The following is an 11,366-nucleotide window of genomic DNA, read 5'->3' as shown; positions in this document are numbered from 1 at the left end:
TATCAAAATTATTTCGTTCATCAAAGTCATTAGGGTGATATGTGGATTTACAAACTAACTCGTCAAATAACACATGAAATTAAGATTAACGCACCACATATTTTCATCATTTGGTTTATAGAATAGGTACGTACTTCATACTAATTAGTATTTAGATACTTGCATGCATCCTAGTCTAGTCTTAGTATTAACATTGATCGTCTTATATAATATTTTCATAAAAAAATATATTTAAAATGGGGTCTTATTTTAAATTTCGAAAGCAGATTAAAAATTCTCGTATTTATTATTTTTTTTATTATTATTATTATTTAAGAAAAAAGACTCAATTGTGATCCAAAATAAAGACCAATTAAGATAGAGAAAGCACATTAAAACATAAAAGAAGCCATCTTATTCTACGACCTGACTACCTGATTATAGTATCCCCCATAACTCTTTGGTTTCTTGGCCAAGAAAGACAATTCACGTTGCTTCAGTTTGTTTGGCCATTGGTAATCTGTTGCTGGATGAACATTTATATACTCTAATTACCATTTTTCTTCCTCTATCTATAATTTATGTCATGTAGGGCGTTTAACAATTTATTGTAAGTGGATAGGGTGGTGATGTGACCAGAACATGTTGCAGATGAGATAGTTCAGGCAGTGAAGATCAGGATTAGAGGTCGAGAGAAATTGAACCTAAATGTGACTGATATAGCTTGGCTAAATAAGCTAAATCTAATGTAATTAAAGGCGTGCCTTGATTGTACTCTTTTCCCCCCTTTTTTGATATATATAATACTCACATTTCACACAAAAAAAAAAAAAACAATTTATTGTAAGTTAGGACCCTCCTAGTCCTTTTGAGTTAAATAAATAAGAAAAGAGCATAATGTCATTTTTATTAGTCACTTGTTCTACTTTTTACCCTTAAATAGTAGAATAGACTTGCAATACTTTAGGCCGTATCTCTTTAATGTAGATCAGTGGACCTCTTAGAATCAGCCTGAACGAGGGCGTGCATTTGACCACTTTTTCCATCTCTTGTGGTGTGATAATTCCTTGACCGTCATGTCTCTAGGTGACCTCTAGGTTTTGAGACTACATCTTTCTACCTGATTCGTCAATTTTCCATATTTAAAATGACTACCAATCTAAATGAACACAACTCTCTATCTAGCAGATTCGTCATTTTTCCATGTTTCAAATGATTTCCCAAATGAGCACAAATTGCTTTCTACCGGATATGTCAATTTCCCATTTTCAAATTATTACCAAATGAGCACAAATTGCTTTCTACCAAATTTGTCAATTTTCCATATCTTAAATGACTACCAGATGAGCACAAACTCATATGACCATTTTAACAATTATTATCATTCACTTCCATTGGTGCTAGAAAACTAGCTCGAACATATTCAAACCAGATTCTCAGTACACCCGTGTCCAAACATACCAAATAAGACACGGGAGTGCGCACTCCGTGCTGTTTTATAGGTGACCACTAGTCCCTTCGAATGAAATTAAGATGTGAGTCCAAGTACCAATACAAGTTCAAAAATACTCACACCAAAGACTCTCACAAGTCAACGAAAATTCCAGTCAAAGTTGCAATCAACTCTAGTGACAGAAGTCTCAAAAAGTCAAAGACAAAAATATGATCTCTGATCCGAATCCAATATCAAAAGTCTCAAAAAGTCAAAGACAAAAATATATGATCTCAAATAGATACAAATCCAGTCTCAAAATTCAGAACACAAAAATTTTCAGTCCATGTTGCAATTCAAATTGCAGAGTAGTCATTTTCCCTTTCTCAGACAAGTCAATCTACAGTTATATTGTCTCCATTCCTCTTGGGACGATCCTTTCATTCATTTAGGTTAGTGAGAGAGACACACAGATCTCCAGTGTCTTCTAACACCATAGAACCTTCTACTCCATTTCATTGATCACCCTCGTTTAGCATCTAAGACTTCGGGGGATGTACACTAAGTTTATACGGTCACAAAAGTATTTTGTTTCTATGATATTAGTTTTGCTTAATTAGTAGAGCTTGTTACTATAAGGGCAAAACTCGTCAAAGAATAACTCAAATTAATAGGTCAAATAAAAAATGACAAATATTCTCCATACCAGAGAATTTGTTAGGAGTTACTTCCAGAGTAATAGTGTCCAGTCTTTCTACTTGGATCACATTTGGGTCATGCCCCATCGTTTTTAACATATTTTCAAAAAAGAGAAAAAGAAGAATAATTTCTTTCGAGACTCATTTAAAATGTTTTCGAAACAGCATTTGCATTCATCATACATGCATTATATCTAGCCATCTAAGACATACATTTGCATCTTAGATGTCACATTATTCTTAGTTGACTAATTTGACCATCGTCTTTCTTAGACTCGTCCAAAGTGGAAGCTTCTTATAACTAAGTCCCGCTCACCCGCGAAATTATTTTAAATCCAGTTTCGTTCACCTGCGGAACTAAGCAATCTAGTTCACCTGCGGAATCATTTTAAAAACCAAGTCTCGTTCACCTGCAAGACTAATTAAATCCGTTTTCGTTCACCTGCGAAACTAAGCAATCTACTTCCGTTCACCTGCGGAATAGTTTATAAATCCAGTCTCGTTCTCCTGCGAGACTAAGCTAATCCGGTTTCGTTCACCTGCGAAATTAATAAATCTACTTCCGTTCACCTGCGGAATAGTTTATAAATCCAGTCTCGTTCTCCTGCGAGACTAAGCAAATCCAGTCTCGTTCACCTGCGAGACTAAGCAAAACCCAGTTTCGTTCACCTGCGAAAGTAAGCAATCCAGTCTCGTTCACCTGCGAGACTAAGCAAAATCCAGTTTCGTTCACCTGCGAAACTAAGCAATCCAGCTTCGTTCACCTGCGGAGCTAAGCAAAAACCTGTTTTGTTCACCTGCAAAACTAAGAAGAGTCCTTTGGTCGGCGGGCCCTGACATGCATTCGAACTTGTGAAATCAAATTTTGCAGATTCTAGGCCAGCGAAACAAAGTTTCGCTCTACCGGATCCAGACCAGTTAAACAAAGTTTTGCTTTACCAGAATTCAGACCGGCGAAACAAAGTTTTGCCATGCTAGTTTCCAGATTGGTGAAACAAGCAGTTTCATTCCAGATTAGTAAAACAAAGTTTTGCTAAGTCAGCTCCAGATTCCAGCTACTCCAGACAGCTAATACAAGAGGCCTAGATACCTTTCTTATCCTCTATCTGTCCCGACCGGACTACTTTGACCTTCGTCTTACTCAGACTCGGCCAAAGTGGGGGTTTCTGTAGACACCTCAAAGTTGTTTACTAGCCTTAAGGGTACCCGATGATGAGGCTAAAATTTAGTGACTAAATGAAAATTTACAATGTTATAATTTACAACTTTTTACGCTTATTTTACGAGAAATTACTTAAAATGACCTAAAACCACCCATAAATCCTTTATTGCTGTTTAGCCTACTTCATTAATTAATGGCATAAAATCAATCGTAAACTTTGTTCTTATTCAGTCCATTTCATAATATTGAGCATTCGATAAAATCCGGGAGTATTGTTTGTGGAAGTTATTTGGGTGGCATATTACTGGCCAATAGCCAATGTGAGACAAAGGAAAAAAATCATTTGGAGGTTCGTTTGTTTAATTCACCAAGTTCACAGCTAATGGCAAGATAGATTGGAAATAGATTGTGCACGTGAACACCAAGAAAGGATAACAATTACTTTGATATTTAGGCCCTGTTCTTTTGGACTTAAAGTCACTTAATTTAAGTTCACTTCAGATCCTATAAGTTGATTCGATTCGATTCGAATCCTATAAGTTCGATTGATTCGAGATCTATAAGTTTAGTTCGATTCGAGATCTTATAAGTTGATTCGAATCCTATAAGTTGATTGATTGATTCAGATCCTATAAGTTGATTGAATCCCATACCTCACTTAATTTAAGTTCACTTGAATCCTATAAGTTCGATTCGATTCGATTCGAATCCTATAAGTTGATTCGATTCAGATTCTATAAGTTCGATTCGATTGAGATCCTATAAGTTGATTCGAATCCTATAAATTGATTCGATTCGGATCGATTAGTTTGATCAAAAAGAAGAGAGCCTTACAAGCAAAGTGTTTGTGCATGTGTAGTTTGGTACGTCAAAATCAAAATCAAACTCTATCTTTGAGAGATTCATTATCAACTGAACACAGCACAAGACGTTTCCCAGGACTCAGAGAGGGAGGGGGGGCATAAATAATTTCAAGGGGACGAGATTTTACAAAAATACTACGAAACACAATTATTCCCTCATAAGACCAGAAATTCTATACTTTCAGATCCGTCTCAAATATTCTGTCCCAATTTCAGATCAAACCTCACAAATAAATCGTCCCAGTTTCCATATAAGCGTATAGGAGCCAATAATTTATGACAAAGTCGAAATACATTTATAGTCAAAATCCAAATAGGCCTGAGGGTACCGAAATCAAATAAGTTTTCTTTACTCTTTCTTTTTGTTTTATTCTTTTATTTTATCTTTTATTTAATTTCTCTATTTTATTGTATTGACTAACCTAATAAAGTTGTACTTGTAAATAATTGTATAAAGTTTGTTTCTAACTTTATTTTCTTTGTCTTAATTTTGTCAAATATATAATATAATAAATAAATAGTTGAGGCCGCCAGTTTGATGGGCGGTCCGGGTGCCTAACACCTTCCCTGACCATACCTTTACCCCCGAATCCGCAATCTTTGGTTCAGACCGGAGTGACGGATCAGTCCCCATACCAGGGATCAAGAAAGGGCCTTTTCCGCTAAACTTATTTTTGTATGTTTTTTTTATAAAACCTACTGGCGACTCCATACTTATTATATTATTTACTTAAAAATTGAGATTTTTCATGGGATCTCATAGTATTACGTAAAACAATATGTATCATAATTATATATATAATTTAGTGTGCGTTGGGAAAATGTTGGATCTCTTACAACATAGTTTTACCTTGACTATCTCCAATTAAAAGTATTTTCTCCCTATAAACTTCTCGCAAAATCAAATCCAAACTAATTTTTAATAGAATTAGGAGTATGTAAATAACAATCCGTATTATTTGTGATTCTATTACATAAAATGGACGGGGTACTTAGTAGTTTCATCTATGACAACAACAGTTAGTAATTTATGGCATCATTGAAATTGTTGGGTTACCAAGTTAGTATTTTATGGCATCATTGAAAACGTTGGTTTACGTTACCATAGTCTGGTAATACAAAATAATTAAGTTTACCAAAAAGTCCAACTATATATGCTGAAAATGTGAGCAAAAAAAAAATTATAAAATTTGGGGGTTACTTTAGATGATGATTGATTAATCGCCAGTTCCAATAACAAAAAACGCAACAAAGACGTTGTGGCATTTGGTATCAACTATATCAATTGTATTACATTCAGATTCATAGTTGGTGACAAGGCTGTCCTATACCTATCAAAAATAACCAACTGGCTCTAACTAATATAGCTAGGGAAGTCGGGTCGATCTCCACAGGGAGGCAGAAATGAGATTTATCTGTTTTAAGTTAGTCTAAGAGTAACGGGGGTTTGAGTACGATTTCTAAACTAAGAGAGGAGACAAGAGAAATTGAGCGATAAAAATAAAGGGATTAACAATAAAGAGAGAGAACTAGGATTGTCGGGTCATCAATGAATGTCAGATAATTGCAGCTAAGGTTACAAATCGGTCGCTTGTATCAGTCTAAGGGGCAACGAATATCTCCTTCCGGTCTCAATTCGCCCTAAAATACTATTAGCTTAACTTCCGCCCTCACTAAAGCATCCTAATGTTCACTGCTGGTCTCACCCCTTCTAACCTTCCGGTCTAGGTCAAGGCTTACCAAGATTAATTATCTAGTTGTGTCGACTCAAGTAGACAAGAACAATTATATGCAGTGATTAACAACAAAGACATGATTTAAGCAACAGATCTGCAAACCTAATTAGCAACTAACATCAATTCATTGAATCCCCTAAATCCTAGCAGAAGAATTAGCTAAACATAATAATGAATAAAGCAAAAGAAAAGGAAGAAGCAAGAACAAACATAATAAAGGAATAAGCAAAAGAGAATTAATCTAAAAAAGAGAAGAAAGGTTACAGAAGTTTAGAATCCGGCAAAAGAACAAGGTAGCAGCAGTGATTAAGAGTAAAAACAGTGATTAAGAGTATTTGAGATGTGATCAATCATGTTTATTAACCTAATGATGACTTCCTTATATAGGGAAGTGAAAATAAACAAAAGATAACCTAAACACGGATTAAAAATCCCGAGTATAATAGCTAAATACTCGATCGAGGACTTTTATACCACTCGATCGAGCAAATCCAAGCTAAAACCTCTCGATCAAGTAATTTATGTACTCGATCGAACACTTATTAAATACGCACTACTCGATCGATTAGAAAAAGTAGTCGATCGAACACAATTGTACTCGATCGAGTACTTTCCAGCGCACAATTCCTGCTTCGCGTACTGAACTTTAAACGGCTGCCATTTCTTCGTTACTTGGTCAAACATGGCGTTTTCGGTGGCGTTGGAAATCTAAGAGGACAAGATTTCATCCCCAATTAGAATCACCAGAAAATCAGTTGTAGAACTAGAGATATGGCTCTTCAAAGTGGGCACTAGTAATTTAAAGTTCTTCCTTTGCTCGCCTAGCTATCTTACTTCTTTGCGCATCACAATTAGTAGTTTCCAAGCTCCGACTAAACTCATCTCCTAAATGCATTCATAGGGACGTGTTTTAGGCTTGATTATGGTCCTTTCCGGTTCATACCTGTAAATAATACAAGAGAAACCAAAGTAGACAATTCGGGGGACATTTGTAGCTAAACACTACACAAAATGCATAGAAATGCGTGTAAATGAAGTACAAAATACTTATATAAAATACACGCATCAAATCTCCCCAAACCAAATCTTTGCTTGCCCCCAAGCAAACTATATGCAAAACTAATGGAATAGAAAAGAAAACTCAGAGCTCGCTACAAATTGTCCACTTAAACCAATTTAATGCAACAAACTAACACTTATAGCAAAAATGTCAAATGCAAACGAGTTGTAGGATGTTTATAATAAAGGTAAACTATTGACCTTGCAAGACCATCAAAATCGAACTCTCACGGGTCACTCTTCTCTCATGAAGCAAAGGGTGAAAGTATATGTGTAAGAGAAGAAGAGAAAAACAGTCACTCACCTAAACTGCGACCTACATAACATGCATGCAACAAAAATGATAGACGATTCTAGTACCATACATACATTCCAACCAACAATGTCTGTCACAGCCGAGGGCTTACAAAAGATATGGGAAAGTGAGGTTCAGGTGAGAAAAGGCAAAACAAGTTATGGAAATGTGGAGGTAAAGCGTCAAGCTAGCACCTAAACAGGACCATATAAAACCATCCGAATCTCAACTGTGTAGAAAACAAAGCTCAAGTGCCCTTCATTGGCACTCATCTCAGTACCCAATACAAAAAGATATGAATAAAACAGAGGATTAAGACCTCCACAAGATAGAAATAAGCGCATACGATCTTCTATTTCTCAAACTAACTCAACATCTTTTTTTCATTTTTTCATTTTTTTTCTTTTCTTTCCCCTGTTCACGATTTCTTTCTTTTTTTTCAATTTTTTTTTCTTTTCACGTCTCTTCTTTTCCTCATTCTTTCTTTTTCTACCAACTCCGCACAATGAAAATGAGCCAAACTCACAACGATGAATAATATACCACAATAGTCACACTAAACTAGCTTGACTGGCAGGCTAAATTTGGGTGTAGCAAATGGGTCAAAAAGGCTATATTTGGCTAAAGTGGAGCTAAATGGGTGAAAATAAAAGAAAGGAAAATTGTAAGCACCTCCATGCATGTGACACCGACCACAAACCCGAATGTATGCAATTGACAAGAAATCGAATTTCATAAATGTGCAAAAATGATAAACATGCTATGCAAAGAGTACTACTCTCAATTCCTATGTAAACTGGCCATGAATGTCACCAGTTTATACGGCTCTAAATCTTAGAAATTATAAGTAGCTTGCCAAAATTTTCAGGTCAAGTCTATTCGTTCAGCTTAATTTTAACATCAACTCGTAGATATGCAAAATGACAAAGTTAAAAAGATAATTAGTTTAATGCAAGGTTTAAGCAAAAACACAATTGCAATGCAATTTCATCATTGAAATCTACTGTTCCGACTCAACCTATATGCTAAAATAAACGTGATTTTTTTTTTCCCGATTTTTTTGTTTTTTATGAGATTTTTGAATTTTATGAAAATGAACAACAATGCATACAAAAATTAAACGTGATAACAGAAATGCAATAAAAACATAAATGCAGACACGGATATGGATGCATAACCTCCCCAAACAAAATCGTACAATGCCCTCATTGTACCCAAAAATAAGGAAAGGAAATGCAAACTAAAAAGGAGAGAGTGGAGATGCATAAAACTCACAAGAATACGTGAAGAAGGGACCTCCCCAAACTAGCCAGCAACATGGGAGGTCACAAACAGCTTCACAGCGGCGTCACAGGAAGCGAATCAAAACGGAAGTACTCGATCGAAAGGGCACAATGATCGATCGAGTGAACTGGGCATCTAAGCAGTTCGGTCAAGGAAATAGGGCTCTCGATCGAAAGACCTTCTTTTGCAGGCACTCTGATAAGTGCATATTTTATATACTTTCATCCCCTATATTAGCTTCATTTTATTTGATAAATTAGCACTTATCATAGTGTCATAAGCTAATATTTGTTGTTCTAGTGTACTTGCTTGTCTTAACATGTTTTTGTAGGAATCTAAGCATTTATAGGCTTTTTCCTATCATTTTATACACTAAGTTCATTAAGCTAAACAAGATCAAGTGTTGGACTAAGCATGGAGCATTGGATTGTGTTTTGCATGGAGAAATTGATGGATTAGTATGAGTAATGCAAATGTTGCCAACAAACAAAGTCAAAGCCCAAATGTTCAAGTCCAAGTCAAGGTGGAAAGCATAAGATTCCAACATGCTTAGGAGGCTTTTTGGGAGCTCTAAAGATGTTAGATGGAGCATTTACCCGGGTGCATTAAGGATCATTAATCACGCACTTAGGATTCCTCAAGCAATTAAGTGAGGAATTAAGCGAAAATACCCGGAAACACACGACCCCGATCGGGGCCACACGACCCCGATCGGGGCCACCCAACCCCGATCGGGGCCGCATGCATCTTGCTCGTTTACGTTTTTTATCCTCTCCTATAAATAGGAGAGGTGTTCCAAGGTCTTTGCATCGAATTTTACGTCCAAGTTTTAGTTTACAATAGCCTTAAGCATTATAATTCTCTCATTAGTTTTCACATTAGTTTACAAATTAGTTAATCTTGTAGTTCTTCAAACATTTGGTTCTAAGTTATTTCAAGCTTTTGGTTATACATTGTTCTTCCATACAAGTTCTCTACTTTAAGGTATTTCTACTTATAGTTTATATCTCTACGTTTCTATTTGTTTAGATTACTTTAGTTTAATTCTTCCACATGTTAAATCAATTAGTTTATATAAATCATACAATTATGTTCACCATTTCTCTTAATTTAGTTTGCAATTTACATTTTAGTATGAGTAGCTAAATTTCCTAGTCTAAGGGCTGGGGGAGCCATGCATAAATTTAATATATAAACATGATAAAATAAGTTAATAATAATATTGTTCATATTGCTTCTATCACATGCTTGCATCGTCACGTTTAATTGTTGTTTAAGGCCTTATTCAAATGATTAAGTTTGTTCATTCATTCTATAAGTCGAGAGGCACGGAATTGAATTAGACTAAGCATGTATAGTAGGACGACCTAGTCATGGACGAGAGTTTCTCTAGGACCCGGTCTATGGTTGATGCATGTGTGACCCGAACCCCTTAGACTCTCTTTTATCTTTAAACCTAAGCAATTAACAATGTTATTAGTACCGAATTTATCATAATCATATGTTTACTTTTGCATGTGTGACCCGAACCCCTTAGACTCTCTTTTATTATATAATTTACATCATTATTGTTATTAATCACCAAACAATCAAACCAAACCAAATCGTAATCGACCTTGATAAAAATCTACCCATAGCAATTCACGAAGTAATTCCCGTTTCCTTGTGTTCGACCCCTATTTCTACATTAACTTGTTGTCTAGGGTAATTATCTTTGCATAGGTACGCGATAAGCCTATCAAATTTTGGCGCCGTTGCCGGGGACACGGTTTTATTACATTTTGAATTGTCGATTTTTATCCTGTTTTATTTTGTCTTGGGGAACACTTGTTCCTTGAGACCGTTACTTATCATTTTCCTAGAAATTGTTGTCTTATGCCCAGGTCCTCTCGAAGTGAAGAATTGCTTTCACCGGATTCCGAACCCGAGAAAACCTTTAGGAGAAGACGACGATTTTGGAAGGAAGTAAAAGAAGCCACTTCTCCCATACAAGTTGAAAGTGCTAGAAAGTCTTACTTAGACGATCTAGAGGTTCTTGAAGAGGAGGAGGTTTCTTGTTCATCAACTCCACCACCACCACCACCATCTACTACCAAAAAGATGGTGAAACTTTTCGATCACTCAAAGCCCACCGCGGCCTTGCTTCCGGCCGGAATCACAACCACTCAAATCACCGCACCGGAATTCGAGATCAAGCCGGCTTTCATTAGCCTTGTGGAGAGGAAGCAATTTGGGGGAAGTCCTATGGAGGATCCCAATTTGCATGTGCAAAATTTTTGTGACTATTGCTCCATGATCCGTCAAACGGGAGTCACTCAAGCCCAAATAAGGGAAATACTTTTCCCTTTCTATTTGAAGGACAAGGCCAAGCTTTGGATCAATAGCCTTGACCGCACCACCGTGGGAATCACCAATTGGGAGACTTTGGCTCTAGCCTTCTATCAAAAGTTTTTTCCACTGGAGAAAACTCAAACTTTGAGGAGCCAAATCACCGGATTCCGTCAACAAGCTCTTGAGAGCTTATATGAAGCTTGGGAGAGGTACAAAGAGCTTCAAAGGCAATGCCCACATCATGGGCTAGATGAATGGTTTTTAGCAATATCATTCTACAATGGATGTTGTGCCGAGTCCCGAAGGATTCTTGATTCCGCCAACAATGGGCGGTCTGATCAAATTGACACTGATCTTGCTCATTCCACGATCGAATCTATGGCGATCCATAATGCCCAATATGTCCATTCCCGAGTTGTGCCATCCAAAGGTAAAGAAGAATCCTCCAACAACTCCGTTTTGCTAGCTCAAATTGCCTTGCTCCAACAACAATTGGCGGAGAGAGATGCTAAAGATTCCACTCAACA

At 36.4% G+C, this 11,366-nt stretch overlaps 1 non-coding gene across 1 annotated transcript; it reads right to left on the bottom strand.

Annotated features, from left to right (window-relative positions):
• Positions 1-10,980: 10,980 nt before the first annotated feature.
• On the bottom strand, positions 10,981-11,087 carry LOC141634989 (small nucleolar RNA R71). Its single transcript, XR_012539701.1, has one exon. It is a non-coding gene; the product is annotated as a small nucleolar RNA R71 (small nucleolar RNA).
• Between the last annotated feature and the right edge of the window lie 279 nt (positions 11,088-11,366).

Source organism: Silene latifolia, chromosome Y (assembly GCF_048544455.1).
Source record: "Silene latifolia isolate original U9 population chromosome Y, ASM4854445v1, whole genome shotgun sequence".
NCBI lineage: Eukaryota > Viridiplantae > Streptophyta > Magnoliopsida > Caryophyllales > Caryophyllaceae > Silene > Silene latifolia.
The sequence above is the reverse complement of the archived record's forward strand: the minus strand, read 5'-3'. Positions and strand labels throughout refer to the sequence as shown.